This window comes from Myodes glareolus, chromosome 1 (genome assembly GCF_982192425.1).
Source record: "Myodes glareolus chromosome 1, mMyoGla1.1, whole genome shotgun sequence".
In the NCBI taxonomy this organism is placed as follows: domain Eukaryota; kingdom Metazoa; phylum Chordata; class Mammalia; order Rodentia; family Cricetidae; genus Myodes; species Myodes glareolus.
In genome coordinates, this window is record NC_142026.1 from 70,576,243 (window position 1) to 70,595,643 (window position 19,401).

The 19,401-nt window shown below is 37.7% G+C and overlaps 1 long non-coding RNA gene across 1 annotated transcript in view; it reads left to right on the forward strand.

The window, feature by feature from the left end:
• Window positions 1-12,585, forward strand: part of LOC125395474 (uncharacterized) — a 34,092-nt gene extending 21,507 nt beyond the window's left edge. The window contains exon 4 of the long non-coding RNA XR_007230570.3: window positions 12,479-12,585. This is a non-coding gene — a long non-coding RNA (uncharacterized LOC125395474). The remainder of the gene's footprint in view (window positions 1-12,478) is intronic.
• Window positions 12,586-19,401: the final 6,816 nt, after the last annotated feature.

Sequence of the window (19,401 nt, forward strand, 5' to 3'; positions counted from 1 at the left end):
AGTAGTCTAGGCTTGCATCCATGGTCTCTTAGTTTCTGCCGTACCTCTATCCAGGACCTTCTGGCTTTCATGGTTTCCATAGAGATGTCTGGTGTAAGTCTGATAGGTTTACCTTTATAAGTTACTTGACCTTTTTCCTTTGCAGCTCTTAATATCCTTTCTTTAATCTGAATGCTTTGTGCTTTGATTATTATATGGCGAGGGGATTTTTTTTTCTGATGCAGCCTATTCGGTGTTCTGTATGCTTCTTGAACCTTCATAGGAATATTGTTCTTTAGGATGGGAAAGTTTTCTTCTATAATTTTGTTGAATATATTTTCTGGACCTTTGATCTGCAATTCTTCTCCTTCTTCTACTCCTATTATTCTTAGATTTGGTTTTTTTTTATTATGTCCCATATTTCCTGAATGTTTTGTGATGAGAATTTATTGGAGTTGCTGTTTTCATTGGTCAGAGCGTTTATTTTCTCTATGGTGTCTTCATAATCTGAGATTCGTTCTTCTATCTCTTGTATTCTATTGGTTATGCTTGTTCCTGAAGTCTCTGTTTGTTTACCTAGATTTTCCATATTCAGCCGGCCCTCGGTTTGTGTTTTCTTCCCTGCCTCCATTTCAGTTTTCAATTCTTGAACTGATTCCATTACCTGTTTGATTGTTTTTTCTTGGTTTCCCAGCTTATCATTTACGAATTTACTCATTTCTTCAAACTTTTTGTTATATTTCTCTTCCATTTCTTTACTCATTTCTTCCATCTTTTTGATATATTTCTCTTCTATTTCTTTAAGTGAGTTATTCATACCCTGTTTAAGAGATTCTATTGCTTTCATAATGATACTGTTTTCCACTTCTTCCGGAATAGGGTGTTCAAGTCCTTCTGTGGTAAGATCGCTGGGATCTGGTGTTTTCGTGTTGTCTTTCATAATGTTGGATGAATTCTTGCCTTGGCGCCTGCCCATCTCTTCCTTCATATGCTCTCCAATGGCTCTTCCCTCCACTGGGTCTTCTGCTACCGGATTAGTGCTCCTTGCTATCCAGGAATCACTTTGCCTGCAGTCCTATTTTGCTGCAGGCAGGCTATTAAAACAAAGAACCTCCCTCCCGTTTGCACTCACCACCACTCCTGGCCACGGCGCCCACCCAGACTGAGTTGGAGGAATTTAAGCCCCGAAAAAGGGAGAGAGGAAGGGAAGCTGCCCCTTTGGAGTAGCCAGGGAGATAAGGATGGCAGGAAGATTGTGTGCTCCCTTACCGGACTTGTGTGGTGGTCAGGAACACACTTACCCCTCCATTGTATCTTCTGCTACAGGATCAGAGCCACTCGCTGGTCAGAAGTCTCCCTGCCTACAGTCTTACCTTGCTGCAGGCAGACTTTTAGAACAAAGGGACTCCCTTCCGTTTGCACTCACTGCCTGTCCCGGCCACGGCGCTCCCCCCCAGGCTGAGTTGGAGGAATTTAAGCCCCGAAAAAGGGAGAGAGGAAGGGTAGGGGTTCCAGGCAGAAAACTAGTTCCAGGTTTTTTACTAGCCCCATAATGGCTCCCTCAATGAAGATAACACTTTCCTTACTCTCCCTCTCTGTCCTTTCCCCATCTCTACCATCTGTGACCTAAAGTTTTCATTCAGGATTGAAACTTCATCCTGATGGATTTTTCATGTGATGAGTATAAAGTGTCCTTCTCCTTCTCTTCTGAATGATTTTAGTTTGAAGCCTATTTTGTTACATATTAGGATGGCTATATCCACTTATTTTTTAAGTCCATTTGATAGGGAAATCTTTTCCCAACCCTTTGATCTGAGGTAAAATCTGTCTTTGAGGTTGAGGTGTGGTTCTTGTATATAACAGAAAGATGGATCCTGTTTTCATATTCATTCTGTTAGCCTGTGTCTTTTTATAGGTAAATTGAGTCCATTGATATTAAGAGATATTAATGACCAGTGATTGTTAATTCCTGTTATTTTCAGTATTTTGTGCTTCTCTTCTTTGAGGGTTGCTGGTGTGAGGTTATCTGTTTCCTGTGTGTTTGTGGGTGTTCCTTGGACGGGAGTTTTCCATCTAGTACTTTATGTAAGGCTGGGTTTGTGGATATGTATTGTTTAAATGTGGTTTTGTCATGGAATATCTTATTTTCTCCATTGCTGATGACTGAAACCTTTGCTGGAATTCGTAGTATGGGTTTTCATTCATGGTGTCTTAGTGTCTGCAGCACATCTGTCCAGGACCTTCTGACTTTGATGGTTTCTACTGAGAAGTCTGAGAAGTCGGGTGTAATTCAGAGAGGTCTGACTTTATATGTTACTTGGCCTTTATCCATTGCCATTCTTAGTATTCTTTCTTTATTTTATATGTTTAGTGTTTTGATTATTATATGGTGAGGGTACTTTTTTCAGTCCAGTCTATTTGGTATTCTGCAAGCTTCTTCTACCTACATAGGTATATTCTTCTTTAGGTTGGGAAAGTTTTCTTCTATGATTTATTGAATATATTTTCTGTGCCTTTGAGCTGGAGTTATTCTTCTTCTTCTATCCCTATTATTCTTAGGTTTGGTCTTTTTATGGTATCCCAGACATCCTGGATATTTTGTGTTAAGGATTTGTTGGATTTAACATTTTCTTTGACCAATTAATCTATTTCTTCTACCATATTTACAATTCCTGAGATTCTCTCTTCCATCTCTTATAATCTGTTGGATATGCTTGCTTCCATACTTCCTGTTTGTTTACCCAGATTCTCCATTTTCAGAATTCCCTCAGTTTGTGTTTTCTTTATTGATTCTATTTCAATTTTTAAATTCTTGAACTGTTTGCTTCACCTGGTTGGTTGTTTTGTCTTGGTTTTCTTCACTTTCTTTAAGGGAATTATTGATTCTTTTCATTGTTTTGTTTGTGGTTGGGGGTGTGGCTTGGGATGCTCCTCAATGGTCTAGGGCCTGGAGAAGAGGGTCATCCATCTGGGAACCCAGACAGTCACCTCTTCAGGGGCATCGAGGGCCATGAGGAACACTCATAGGTGTGATGGGACATGGCTGTGGGTGTGTGGAAACTGGTCTTAGATCTTCAGGACTTTGCTGGATTGGGGTAGGGCTTGAAATGTGCCTCCAGGGGCTAGGGTCCAGAGATCTAAGCCCTCCAGCCTTGAACTCAGATACTCACTTCTCCAAGGGCAGCTAAGACCAAGACTCAAGTGGTCAGAGATTCTTCAGTATGGGTGGCTGCAGATGTGAAGAGGCTGTTCCCAGGTCTCTGGAACTTCATTGAGTGAGGGTAGTGCTTGATATTTGCCTCTGAGAGATAGAATCCAGAGAGCTGGGCCCTCTAAGCATGAACTCAGACACTCATGTCTCCAGGGACAGTCAGGATGAAGACTCCAGTGGTCAGAGATGGGGTGTGGGAGAGCTGTGGGTGTGGAGAGACTGCTCCCAGGTGCCTGGGACCTAACTGGGTGGGTGTCAGGGACAGGATGTGCCTTTGGAGATTAGAGTCCATAAAGCTGGGCCCTCCAGTCCTGAACCCAGATATTCAAGTCTTCAAGGGTTGCCAGGTCAAGGTTCCCCAACACTGAAATCTTATACAAACAAGTAATGTTTTATGGACTAAACAGGTTGTATTCATATACTTAGAACTCTGTGTGTGTGTGTGTGTGTGTGTGTGTGTGTGTGTGTGTGTGTGTGTAAAAATAAAGAAATAATGACCATGGAAACAAGAAATATTGTGGGGTAAATGGGAAGTCTTGGAGGGAATAAAAAGAATGAGAAGAATGATATAAATATATTTAAATTTCAAAACTTAAAAGAAATAAATATGACATGCTTGTTTCACAAGGTCCAGATTTATGTTTCTCAGAGTGTTTTCATGCCAACATGAAATTTATTACATTATATTATATATTTTAGTTATCGCTTGTTAATTGTGATATCATGCTCCTTCTTTGACTTCTATTTTATTAGATAATATTCTCAGATTTGACTGACTCTGTTCCTCTACCAATTACTCTCAAATGGGAAGATTGAATATTTGCAAATTAAGAAATAATTTGAAGACAACTAAGAACAATATAAAAACCCTATAATATTTATGGGTCTATGGACTCTGGATAGTAAGACTCTACTGCTGATGATGCCAGATACTTGAATCATAGGCCATGGAGAAATAACCTAGTGGTCACCTGGAAGCTTTATCCCTCCTAGATAGGTTTGATAGTGCTGGCTGTAGTTATAAATCTTACACAGGTGTGAACCCTGAGAACTATAGCAACAATAATCATGGTGAGAGGGTGTCATGAACATCATGGGAGTAACTAACCACTTTATGATTGAATTGAAGGTCCCACACCTACAAACAATATCAGGTATAAGAAAGAATATATGAACAGAGAGTACCCAGGCCTTCTCGGAGGACTTAAAACTACTATTCTCCTAACTGGGCATAATAACAAACTAGCTCCTAAGCTCTTATCTTTATACAGGAGGATGATATATTGCTCAACAGTCACCAGAAAAGCTGATTTTTGCAGTTTATGGTGACTAAAACAGAGATCCACAATCATTCAACATGCTGAGAATAAGAGGCTCTATAGAGGTCAGCTAAAAATGAGACATCTATATCAAAACTCATCCTCCCAAGACTCAGGGGTCATTATGGAAGAAGAGACAGAAAAAGTGTTAGAACCACTCTAAAGGTAGATGACTTCAAGGAAACAGGTTTTGTATAGACAGAACAGGGCACATGCACTTGTGAATTCACTTGTTCTGGCAGTATGTGCAAAATCTGAGAATGATAAAGATAAACAAAATCCCAGAAGACTACAGGTTGTCAAAATGCCCCAGTCCTAGCTGAAGAGCTATTGACCACAGATAACTAATGGGAGAGTATGGGTCAGATTTCTTTGGGAATTGAACTTTGAGAGGCTACATATGCTTCCATGGATGCTGCTGTGCTAGGAAAATAATAGTATCAATAAGGATACCCAGTGGCTGTTTTTTATGATTGCTTCTTTGTTTGTTTTGTTTAGTTTTTAGAAACAATGAAATTTTGAGGGACTACTGGTGAGAGGTAAAGAAAATACTTAGAAAGAAGCTAATAAGAGGTGGGCTTGACTAAAAGGAATGTTCATGTATGAAACTCAGAGACATGAAGTAGAAAATGTTCTAAAACTTTTTTTAAAAACTGTATTTATTTGTATGGGAAGCTGTCAAAGAAACCTAGATCCAATGGGGCATGGAGTCTTCTGTAAATTTGTCCTGAATCTAAACTCAAAGTTTCTAGCACTTTGCACTAGAGAGCCAGTCACCCTTCAAGGATCATGAAAATGTACTGCCTCTTCAAAACACCTTATATCATTAGAGATATTCACAAGAAATTCTTAAGTGTGCTTTTAATTAGTAACTGGAAAAAAAGTTCATGAATAATTTGTCTCCCAAAGCTACACTGTCAGTGCCAGTGCAGATAACATGAAAACTGTCATTCTGAAGGGAGGTGAGGTCACAGAGTCTGAAACCTTTATCTCAGACTTGAGCTGCCTTCCTCTCTCACAGTGCTGGTTATTATAATGTCAGAATCTGTACACTGAGTTCACCTCACTGCAGAGGCTGGAAGCCAGATGAGTACACTATATTGCAGAGGGTGCTGCAGAGACAGCAATGAAGAGACCTGGGTAAGTTGTCCTATCTAAAAATGGGAATCTGGAGTAGAAATAGACCTGTGTAACAGAGAGGAAAGGCACAAGAACTATTACATATTAATGAGGTTAGTGAGAGATATATAAGGGTTCCTAACCTTATTCCAGTCATCATTAGTTCTTGCTGTAATGTAAATCCCTTACTGAGGGTGACTGTGGGTAACACCAGGGTAATGCAGTCCATCTGTGAAGATGTTGAAGGATTGTGTTAATAAAGCAACATGACAGTATTTCTTACCTCAAAGGATGTGCAGACTAACCTTGTGTGTATTGTTATTATTATAGATGAACATAATGACCTTATCAGGGTTTCAAAGCCACACTAAACATAAGAATCGAAATATAAGAAGCACACAACCATGGGAAGATTCATGATGTGAATCTGATTCTGGAGTAAAATGCATTCTTATGTAAGAATACATTTATGAGTTATAATTGCAGTAACTGTGTCGGGATTGACTGACCACTGATTAAATGACTGTTCGAAACTTCAATTCTCGTACTGGGAAGATAATACTGATAGGAAGAGTACCAGTATGAGTGTCAGGCAATGACAGTAAGATCCAAATGTGCTTGACTTACCTCTCCTGGTTTAGTCATGCTCAGATATTAGGCATAACTTCATGCCATGCTTTCCCACAGTTTATCGTTGTTGTTAAAGTAACGCAGAGCCCCTTGCATGGCATTTCAGGGCTCTACCACTCACCTCATTTGGATCTCTATTTCAATTTGGACAATGTTTAAGGTTTCACATTTTCAGATTCCTTTGTAGGTATCTCACATGCATCTCCTCTACTAGAGTGCATTATAAATGATACGATGATCAATTCATCAACATAAGAAGTAGCAGGAATATACAGAATTTTAAATTAAATAGTTTTGTCACTTAATTCTCTTCTCAAGCACATGTAATTTCTGTTGCATTTTCTACAGAGTAATGATGTCAGTAATTCATCTGTAGTTTCCACTCTATCTTTACCCCTCAGTGATAACAATGCATATTTCTGGTGGCATCAGAAATATCTGGTTCACCTTGGCTTGTGAAATAACACTGGAAGATGGAACAAGTTTCTGCTCACATCAGAACACACTTAGGATACTGAATTTTAGTAAAATATTGAAAGCATTATTTGAACTTGTTATTTGCCTATTGAAACAAGACTTTATGAAAAAATGAAAATTCATGTTTAAAATGATTTTAGTATCTATTTTTATTTTGTGTACATGAATGTTTAGCCTTCATGTAGCATGTTTACTATGAGAATGTGTTGCCTGCAGAGGACAGAAGAAGTTTGTGAACCCCTGGGAACCAGACTTACAGGCAGTTTTAGCCATTGTGTGGCTGTTGGAAAGCAAACCCAGGTCCTCTGCAACAGCAACAAGTGTTCTTTACCACATAGCCATCTCTCTAGTCCCCACACATAAAACCTTTCTACAGCCAACAGCATGCAACATAACACCATAGAAGTATATAAAACATCAAGTGGGGAACACAGCCTTCTTATGGACTGGAGTATGTTTGAGAACATGTCTCATGGCTGTGTGAGCACAGACTGAGGTGACTGTACCTGCACCAAACTAGAGATGCTCAAAACCTTTCCGGATCCACTCTGACAAGTAAGGTTTTATATTTAAAGAGGTGCTTGCCCCTTGTGTTTCTATAACCTGGTCTTGAAAGTGGGAATAAAAATGAGCAGTTACTCATAAATTCAGTTATTGGTTATTAATACACTGAGTTACTAAAAATTGCATGTACCATTGTATAAGATGTACAGGATGCAAAAGGAAGAGATGAAAGATGGAGTATACAAATGGAACATTAGAAAACAGCCATAACTGAGCTCCCAAAGCCTAGTTGAAGAGTAAGAGGAGAGAGAATATGAGCAAAGAGGTCAAGACCATGATGGGGACACCCACTGAAACATTTTACCTGATCTAACAGGAACTTACCAACTCTAGCCAGACAGGGAAGAAACCATCATAGGACCAAATTAGACCCTCTGAATGTGGGTGGCAGTTGTATGGCTGGGAAAGACTGCAGAGCCACTGGCAGTGGCAACAGGATTTATCCCTACTGCTTGTACTGGCTTTTTGGAACAAATTCACTTTGGATACATACCATGCTCAGCCTACATATAGTAGGGAATGCTTTGGTCATTCCTCAAAGAAATGTGCCTTACCCTCTCTGAGGAGTGGATGGGGCATGGGGTGTGGAGAATGTGGAGGGAATGAGAGAAGGGGAGGGAGTGAGAACTGGGATTAGTACATAAAATGAAAAAAGTTTGTTTTCTTTTTTAAAAAAGTAAAATGGGAGCAAGAGGACCATGGGGGAGGAATAAAGGGGAAGGGAGAGGCAGGGAGAACAGAGAAAAAATGTAAGCTCAATAAAAATCAATAAAAAATAATAAAACATAAAAAAGAAGTAACCATGAAATCTATGCTGTGATCTATAGAAATACAAACATATGTGAATGAGTATTTGCCTTGGGTTTTTAACATGGATCAATGGAAAATATTAAGAAAATTAGGCAAAACTCTATACTTGAACTTCCTACATAGGGGATTCTTCAGAACAAAAAAGTAAGGAGTCTATCATAACAAGAATTATAAGACAACTGAAATATAGATCTGCTGGGATCAGTGTGAGACCCTTGGAAGCAGAAAAATTGAGGAATGCAACCTACCCCCTCTCTTCTAGAAAATGGGTACACATATGAGATAAATAAGTTCCTGATTGACTGGATTTTATGAGATACTAATGACATGTTATTTCTGGCTGATATATCAGTGAATATAAAGAATTGAGAGATCTCCAAAGATGGTCAAGAATGATTAGGGAGCTGGATATATGACAGGAAGCTTTTATTCACTGAGTAGAATAAGACTGTGTTCACTACTAAGGGAGAAAACAAATTATATGACCTCAGCACTAATATTAGATTTTACATCTTTGTTGAAGAGGCATGATCAGGCAAGAAAGGCTGTACAATTTGAGTAATACAGATTGATATACACAGGATAAAAATAAATATTTTGAAAATTATATTTGCCAATATATGTACAAGTCCTAACAAAATAAAATAAAGTGAATAAAGCCAGTAAAGATATTTAAAATATTAGATTTCAGTAGATTTACTACACTGCACCTTTGTGTGTAGAATCCTATGGTTGTGATGACAAACACTGAATAATTGATTTGGTAGAGTATTCTCTCAAATCTGAGCACAGGAGTGGCTATGGTGGACAGTGGTCATTGTTTCATTATCTCAACACCCTGAATGTAGTGAGATATCAAGCAATCATAAAAATATAATGCTAAGTTTTTAAAATAGATATCATATAAATATAATGCTAAGTTTTTAAAATAGAAATAAATGTTTAGTCTCAGTAAATCGGAGGTAGTAGGTTAGGAAACACAGTATTTTAAACTCTGGGCAATGGGTGCTGTAAATAATTAATTAACAAGTGTAGTTAAATTATTTGGATGTCACCTCAACGAGAGCTCAATTCTCAAACACATGATACACATATTTCTTGGTCATTGTCATTCAATGAGTCTCAATGGTGACAGCAGCTCTTAGGATGAAGCATCTTGCCAATAATTGGAATTCTTTCCATTCTCACAGATGTGGTTTGATAGGTTCACTGGCTGTACATTTTGAACTTTTTTAATTAAATGATTCACCGTATCCTTCATGATGACTTGATCTTTTTGGAGTATTATTAAAGGTTAACTTACTATGGTTTCATGCCCAAAGTGAACATTAAATTGGAAACAGAATAAACCCACGAGTCTGGGAAGACGTAGGATGTGCATATGTTTCTGGTTTAAAAGAAATATTCCTACGTGATACTGCATTTCTCATGTGATTATAGAGGCAGTGGTAACTTTGTATTGAATAAACAGTGGTTAAAAAAAAAGCTCTTCCTCTTGAAATAGGAAAAGTAACATGAAATGGAAAGTAGAGTATAACTATTGGGCAGTGACAAGCAGAACCTTAAGTGTCCTGAATTGCTTTTACTATAATGATATGGAGAATCAGATAGCATGCCTTCCCTCACTGTTTATCAATGTTGCTAATAGAAAACAGGGCCTTGTGCAGGTCTGGGATGTACCTCTCAGTTACTTTATATCTACACTAGTACTATATTCCACTGGACAATTTTTAATGTTTCACATTATTCTGATTGCTCACTATAGTCTTACACATCTATTTAAATGCAGCATGAATGTAATTATAATAGATAAATCACTATAAGAATTATCAAATACATCTGGGGGTAAAATTGTTAAATTCTAACTTTATTCCATAGACACAGGTGGTTACAAAAATTTTTTTGTATCTGTGGAAGTTTGCTTTGTTACCAAGTATATGATCAATTTTCGAGAAGGTTCCATGAGATGCTGAGTAGAATATTCTTTCCTTTTGGGGTAGAATGTTCTATAGATGTCTGCTTAGTCCATTTAATTCATTACCTCCATTACTTCTCTTATTTCTCTGTTAGGTTTCTGTCTGGTTGACATGTCCATTGGTGAAAAAGGAGTGTTGAAGTCTCCTACTATTAGTGTGTGGGGTTTGATGTGTGCTTTGAGTTCAAGTAATATTTCTTTTACATATGTGGATGCTTTTATATTAGGGGCATAGATATACAGGATTGAGACTTTATCCTGATGAATTGTTCCTGTTGTGAGTATAAAGTGTCCATCTCCATCTCTTCTGATTGATTTTAGTTTGAAGTCAATTTTGTTAGATATTAGTATAGCCACACCCGCTTGTTTCTTAGGTCCATTTGATTGAAAAACCTTTTCCCAACCCTTTACTCTGAGTAAATGTCTGTCCTTGTGGTTGAGGTGTATTTCCTGTAAGCAGCAGAATGTTGAATCCTGATTTCGCATCCATTCTCTTAATCTGTGCCTTTTTATGGGTGAATTGAGATCATTGATATAAGTAATATTAATGACCAGTGGTTGTTAGCTCCAGTTATTTTTTTTTTTTGATTGTAGAGTTTGTGTATTTCCCTTCTTTGGGTTGTGTTTGGGGAGGGTTGTTAGATCTCTAAGTTATTGTGGATGTTGTTGGGATCTTTGTGTTGTTATTTTGCTTCTATCACTTTCTGTAATGCTGAGTGTGTGGGTACGTATTGTTTAAATTTGTTTTTATCCTGGAATACCTTGTTTTCTCCCATGATGGTGAAAGAAAGCTTGGCTGAGTATAGAAGCTTGGGCTTGCATCCATGGTCTCTTAGTTTCTATAGCACATCTATCCAAGACCTTCTGGCTTTCATGGTTTCCATTGAGAATTCAGGTGTAATTCTGATAGGTTTACCTTTATATGTTACTTGACCTTTTTCCTTTGTAGCTCTTAATATTCTTTCTTTATTCTGTATGTTTTTTGTTTTGATTATTATATGGCCAGGAGATTTTTTTTGATCCAGTCTATTCGGTGTTCTGTATGCTTCTTGTACCTTCATAGGAATATCCTACTTTAGGTTGGGAAAGTTTTCTTCTATAATTTTGTTGAATATATTTTTGGGACTTTGAGCTGTAATTCTTCCCCTTCATCTACCCCTATTATTCTTAGGTTTGGTCTCTTCATGATGTCCCAGATTTCCTTGATATTTTGTGTTAATAATTTGTTGGATTTGCTGTTTTCTTTGATCAATGAGTTTGTTTCCTCTATAGTATTTTCAGTGTCTGAGATTCTTTCTTCTATCTCCTGTATTCTGTTGGTTATACTTGTCTCTGTATTCCTTGCTCATTTACTCAGATTTTCCATATCCAACTGTCCCTTGGTTTGTGTTTTATTCATTACCTCCATTTCAGTTTTCAAGTCTTGAACTGTTTCCATTACCTGCTTGATTGCTTTTTCTTGGTTTCCTAGGATATCTTTGAGGGATTTATTCATTTCTTCAAATGCTTTGTTATTCTTCTCATCCATTTCTTTAAGGGATTTTTCCATTTCCTGTTTAAGGGACTCATAATTAAGGGACTTTCATAATGTTACATTTAAAGTCTATTTCTTCTACATCTTCTGAATTAGGGTGTTCAAGTCTTCCTGTTATATGTTCACTGGATTCTGGTGTTATCATGCTGTTTTTCATATTGTTGGAGGAATTCTTTTTTTTTCTTTGTTTATATATTTATATTGACATATAATTTGGCTTGCACGTATTAATGATCTTCTCTTTTATTTAACATATTGTAGAATTCCATTATCCTTTTTAGAGATAAGATCCATTTATATATTCCAGGGTGGCTTCCTATTCATACTCCTCCACCTCAACATCTTGAATATGGGATATTGGAGCAGCCTGCCTACAGGAGGCTTGCCCACTGTCCTGCTTGTACAGCTAAGGTGGATGGTATAGTGTTCTGGGATTTTGCCCTAGGCGCTATATTTTAAAGTCTGGACTGTCCAGTAGGGGACTGGTCACTAACCTTTTGGTCCACTTTTTGCATCAACTAAGAAGCTTTAATCACACTCATTTTCTTATTTTGGGTGTGAACTATAATATTTACCTAAAAACTTAAACCTATTGACCATACATTTCATGGGAATTTCCAAAGTGAAATATCATTTAGAACCTAATAGTTATAGCAAATACCAACAGTGTAAGTTTTGCAAAATTCTCCATGTATGTACAATTTTATTGTGTGTATTTGATTAATTGTGCATGGGCTATTCCTGAGCACATATGTATGGTATACAGGTTGATGCTCCCAAAACTATAACTGGCTTGTAATTTCAAATTTCTTCGGTGACTAAAATAAATTAATTTTGGCTGTTGTGGTGGTTCCTCATAGGTGCATGTTTGAATGTCTGGACTATAAGAGAAAGACCATTAGGAGGTGTATCATTGTTGGAGCAGTTGTGGACTTGTTGGAGGAAGAGTGTCATTGTGGAGGTGGACTTTGAGGACTCATATGCTCAAGCTATGCCAGTGTGGATAGGACTCAGTTCACTTTTTATTGCCTGCTGATCAACGGATAGAACCCTCAGCTGCTTCACTAGCTCTATATTTGCCTGGTCTCTGCCATTGTCCCCAACAAGAAGATAATAGAATGAACCTCAGAAACTGTAAATCAGCCTCAAGTAAATGTTTTCTGTATAAGAGTTCACATGGTCATGATATCTCATTACAGCAGTAGGAACACTGATTAAGAAAGTGCTTTTAGGGAAAGGTGTATTACTCTATTAAGCCCCACTGTGTTTTTGTTTAGAGGAATATGTAATTTGGGTCTATGGATTAGAAAAGCACTTGAATGCTTACAGTGGGACTTAATGGTCCGTCCTAGTGGGATCATGGAAGATAGCAGTAACAAGGATGACTTGAAAAGTTGGGGCCTGTATCAAGAGAAGAAGAATGCTAGCATGTGTCTTGGAAATTGGTCTTGTGATATTTTTAATAATGTGGTTTATTTTTGCCCTTTTAAAAATGTTTGCCTGAGAGTATAGTGAAGAGTTTTTCGTTAATTCCATCGGTAGAGGAAATTTCAAAACTGCCTATTATTGACCTGCTGTAGCTGTTTGGCATTCACACCTTGGCAAATTCATAATGAAAAGGAGAAAACTGAGCAAGGGAAACTAGAAAGTTGTACAATTTAAGGAGAAAAGGATTACAAGAAATAGAAATGGTGTTAATTCCTGTATTCAAGGATATAAGCAGATTAAAGATGGAATAATGGAATTAATGACCTCAAAACAAGATTCCACCCAGGTAAGTTTCCAACTCTTAAAAATGAATTTTAAAAAGACTTAAGAGCCAGATGAGGTGGTGCATATTTTTAATCACAGCACTCAAAAAGTAGAGGCTGGCAAGTCTTGGAGTTTGAGTCCAGGCTGGTCTACAGAGTAAATTCCAGGTAATCCAAACTACAGCAGTGAAGAAAACATAGTAAAACAGAAAGCAGGGGAATACGTTTTTGAAAAAGAGGACATATGTTCCAGCCCCAGCAAGAAGCAGAACTTGGGAGCTTTGATCATGTGTTTCTGTCTTTAGAATCAAGGAAAGAAGAAAGGGATCATGGAATCCCTCCCTGTGACTAAGGAAAGCCACTGAAGCCAGGCATGTTACAAGGATGTCCCTGCTTGGAGGCCCAGAGAGGCCATTGGGTGAAGCTAAGAAGATAAAGCCTGAATTGTTTTGAGACCTGAAAATGTTGGCAATGCCAGAGCTTGCTATACCTGCTAAGGAGAGCTGCTAATAGGGAGTGGAATCGGTCCAAAAGAGAGAAGTGAGGTACAGGCAACAAAACTGAAAATAGTTAGAGATCTGAAGAGCATTTTGACATGGAGATGCAGAGTTTGCTTAAATGGTTTTTGATCCTGATTTGGTCCAATATTTTCTCACTATTCTCCCTTCCTTCCATTCTGGAACAAGAAATTTTATGCTGTGCCATTAATTGTTGGAAGTATGTGATCTGTTTTCTGACTTTCATTTTATAGGGGATTACAGTTAAGAGATTATATGAATCTCAGAAGAGACTTTAAAGTTTGGACTTCAAAATGTTGTTGAGGCTATGTTAGACAATGGAAATTCTTGAAGTATGACTGAATGTATTTTGGATTATGTTACCATTAGAAGTCAAACTACACTGGGATCAGAAGTCAGAAGCAAATACAGTCCCAGAACCCAACCCAGTCCTGGGACACTGGTAGACCAGGATTGAGCCAGTGAGCAGATCCAGAGTCAGCAAACTCCACAGAAGAGGTACAGGGGAGTAACTGCTGAGCGAATGAGCCAGAGCCAGAGACCTCTGAGAGTCCGAATGTGAATCTGGGACCTTTAAGGGAGTAGACCTAAGACAGGACCCCACTGGTGCTGGGCGAGAGTCTAGGACCTCCCAGGAACAAGGTCTAATCCAGGACTTCTGGCAGTACGGACATGAGTGAACCTGGGACCTCTGAGGGAAAAGGCAGGAACCAGAGATCTTGGTGAGGCCAGGCATGAGTCTGGCTTCTCAGAGGGAGTAGGCCTAAGCCAGGACCTCTGTGAATCCTGACATTTGTCTGGGATATCAAAGGGAATAGACAGAAACCTGGAATCTCTGTGGGTCTAAGCATGAGTCTGGGACCTCTGAGGGAGTAAGCAGGTCCTCTGTGATTCCAGGCATGCCAGAGGCTCTGAACTCTGAGGCTGTAGACCTTTCCAGAAACCGTTCCAGGTCAAACTCCAACCCAGGGACTTCTGCAGGAGTGGTTCCAGATCAGGATTTACAGAAACAGGACAAAGCCAGCAACCTAGGCCAAACAGCCCGAGAAAGCAAACTCCAAGAGTACAGGGCAAAGCTCAGGAGCACTGCGCTATCTCCAGGAACACAGAGTAACCGACAGGGTAACTAGAATTGTGACACTGACTGTACCACAAGGAACAGCCATCTGAGCTTTGGATTCACTGACACCTAGAAGACTATTCAACAGAAACTCAGACAGACCCGACCACACCTATTAGAGGAAAAGATGAGTAGAAAAGGTAAGATCACATGCTACACCACAAAGAAAAACACAATATTAGTAAAACCTAAAGAACCTACAACAGAAAGACATGAACAACCAAATATGGATGAAGCAGAAAGTATGACCTAAAAAATAACTTCAAAAGAATGTTTGAAACTCTAAAAGAGGAAATGAGAAATTCCCTTAAAAGATGGAGGAAAAGACCAACAAAAAAAATGGAAGATATCAGCAAATCACTTAAAGAAAACCACAAAAAAGAAATCAAACATATGAAAGAAATTATTCAGATAACATGAAAAGGCCAAATCTAAGAATAATAGGTATAGAAGAAGGAGAAGAGGTTCAACTCAAAAACCATAAAATATAAAAAAGAAAACTCCATCTCAAGGAAGTTGACTACACCAATAAAAACACAGACAATTGATGGTCTCATAGCAGTAAATCCCAAAGACGGCGAAAAGGCACAAATTAACATCACCAACAATGAAAACTAAATTAACAGGAGATAGCAATCACTGGTCATTAATGTCCCTTAATGTAAATGGTCTCAACTCACCTATAAAAAGGCACAGGCTAACAGATTAGATAAGAAAACAGAATCCATCCTTCTTCTGAATACAAGAAACACATCTCAACCTCAAAGACAGACATTGTCTCAGAGTAAAAGTTTGGGAAAAAATATACCAATCAAATGGGCCTAAGAAACAAGTGGGTGTAGAAATCCTAATATCTAACAAAATAGACTTCAAGCTAATATCAGTAAAAAGATAGAACAAAAGTCATTTCATATTACTCACAAGAAAAAAAATCATCAAGAAGAAATCTCAATACTGAACATTCATCCCCAAAATACAAGGGCAACCTCATATGTAAAAGAAACACTTCTAAAGATTAAGTCATACATTAAACCACACACACTAATAGTGGGAGACTTCAACACTCCCCTCTCACCACTGGACACAGCAGTCAGACAAAAAAAAATGAACAGAGAAATAAGAGAACTAACAGATGTTATGACTCAAATGAACTTAACAGACACCTATAGAATATTCCATCTAAACAGAAAAGAATATACCTTCTTCTAAGCACTTCATGAAATCTTCTCAAAAGTTGAACACATACTCAGTACAAAAACAAACCTCAACAAATACAAAAAAAATGGAATAACCCAATGTATGCTATCAGATCACCAAGGTATAAAACTAGAAGTCAACAGCAATACTAATTCCAGAAAACCCACAAACACATGAAAATTCAACAATGCTCACCTGAATCATCAATGGGTCAAGGAAGAAATAAAGAGAGAAATTAAAGAATTCATAAAATTCAATGAAACTGACCACACAACATACCCAAATTTATGGGACACAATGAAAGCAGTGTTAAGAGGAAAGTTCATAGCACTAAATGCCTACATAAAGAAGCTGGAAAAATCCCACACTAGTGAATTAACAGAACATTTGAAAACTTTAGAACAAAAAGACATAAACTCACATAACAGAACTATATGGCAGGAAATAATCAAATTGAGAGCTGAAATCAACAAAATAGAAACAAAGAAAACAACACAAAGAGTTGGCTCTTCGAGAAAATCAACAAAATACACAATCCTTAATCCAAACTAACCAAAAGGCAGAGAGAGAATATCCAAATTAATAAAACCAGAAATGAAAAGGAAGACATAACAACAGGCACAGAGGAAATACAGAGAATTATCAGGTCATATATTGAAAACCTGCATGCCACAAAATTGGAAAACTTAAAAAAAAATGGACAACTTTCTGAATATATATCACTTACCAAAATTAAATCAAGACCAGATAAGCAAATTAAACAGACATATAACTGCTAAAGAAATAGAAACAGTCATCAAAAGTTTCCCAATGGAAAAAAAAAGCCCAGGACCAGATGGTTTCAGCACAGAATTCTACAAGACTTTCAAAGAAGAACTAATACCAATACTGCTCAAATTATTCCACACAATAGAAACAAAAGGAACTCTTTTTATGAGGCTACAATTACCCTGATACCCAAACCACAGAAAGTCATTATTGAGAAGGAGAATTACAGACCAATCTCACTCATGAAAATTGATGCAATACTAAATGAAATACTGCAAAATCGAATCCAAGGACACATCAGAACTATCATCCACCATTATCTAGTTGGCTTTATCCCAGAGATGTAGGGATGATACGAAAATCAGTCAACATAATCTACAATATAAACAAGCTAAAAAATAAAAACTACATGATCATGTCATTAGGTGCCAAAAAAGCTTTAGACAAAATACAACATCCTTTCAGGAAAAGTCTTGAAGAGAGCAGGAATACAAGAAACATACCTAAACATTATAAAGGCAATATACAGGAAGCCAACAGCTAACATCAAACTAAATGGAGATAAACTCCCAGTGATTCCATTGAAATCATGAACAAGACAAGGTTGTCCACTCTCTCCACATCTATTCAATGTATTTCTTTAGGTCCTAGCTAGATCAATAAGACAACAAAAAGGAGGTCAGGGGGATACAAACCTGAAAAAAAGAAGTCAAACTCTCACTGGAGATGCTATGATAGTTTACAAAAGCAATCCCAAAAATTCTACCAAGGAACTTCTACAACTCATAAACATTTCCAATAATGTAGCAGGATACAAGATTAACTCAAAAAAAAAGAGTAGCCTCTTGTAAACAGATAATATAAGGGATGGGGAAGAAGTCAGAGAATCAACACCCTTCACAATGGCCACAAATAGCATAAAATATCTGGGGGTAACTCTTACCAAACAAGTGGAAGACTTTAATGACATGAACTTTAAATCTTTGAAGAATGAAATTGAAGAAGACACCAGAAAGTGGAAAGATCTCCTGTGCTCTTGAGTAGGCAAAATTAACATAGTAAAACTGGCAATCTTACCAAAAGCAATCTACAGATTCAACGCAATGCCCATCAAAATCCCAGCAAAATTCTTCAAAGACCTCAAAAGAGTGGTACTTGACTTCATATGGAAAAGCAAAAAACAATTCTGTACAATAAAAGAACTTCTGGAGGCATCAGAATACCCAACTTCAAACTCTACTGTAGAGCTACAGTACTAAAAACAGCCTGGTATTGGCATAAGAACAGGCATGAGCTCTCATTAGATCAGTCACACCATCTCAGTGGATGGGCGCACCCCTCATGGTCTTGACGTCCTGGCTCATCTTCTCCCTCCTTCTGCCCTTCATCTGAACCTTCGGAGCTCAGACCAATGGAACCAAGTAGAAGACCAAGATATCAAAAAACACATCTTCAAACAACTTATTTTTGACAAAGAAGGAAAAAATATCAAATGGAAAAAAGAAAGCATATTTAACAAATGGTGCTGGCATAACTGGATATCAACATGTAGAAGAATGAAAATAGACCCATATCTATCACCATGCACAAAACTCAAGTCCAAATAGATCAAAAACCTCAACATAAAGTCAGACACACTGAACCTTATAGAAGAGAAAGTGGAAAATACACTTGAACACATTGGCACAGGAGACCACTCCTTAATATAACCCCAGCAGCACAGACACTGGGAGCAACAATTAATAAATGGAACCTCCTGAAACTGAAAAGCCTCTGTAAAGCAAAGGACACAGTCAACAAGACAAAACAACAGCCTACCGAATGGGAAAAGATCTTCACTAACCTTACATCAGATAAAGATCTGATCTACAAAATACACAAAGAACTCAAGAAATTGATCACCAAAAGAACACATAATCCAATAAAAAATGGAGTACAAACCTAAACAGAGAACTCTCAACAGAGGAATATAAAATGGCTGAAAGACATTTAAGGAAATGTTCAACATCCTTAGTCATCAGAGAAATGTAAATCAAAATAACTCTGAGATTCCATCTTACACCCATACGAATGGCCAAAATCAAAAACACTGATGACAACTTATGCTGGAGAGGTTGTGGGGAAAAGGAAACACTTCTGCATTACTGATAGTAATGCAAGCTGGTACAACCCCTTTGGATGTCAGTGTGGTGATTTCTCAGAAAATTAGAAAACAACCTTCCTCAAGACCCAGTAATACCACTTTTGTGTATATATCCAAAGGATGCTCAATCGTGCCACAAGGACATGTCCTCAATTATGTTCATAGCAGCATTGTTTGTCATAACCAGGACCTGGAAGCAACATAAATGTCTTTTGACTGAAGACTGGATAAGAAAAATGTGGTATATTTACACAATGGAGTACTACACAGCAGAAAACATAACGAC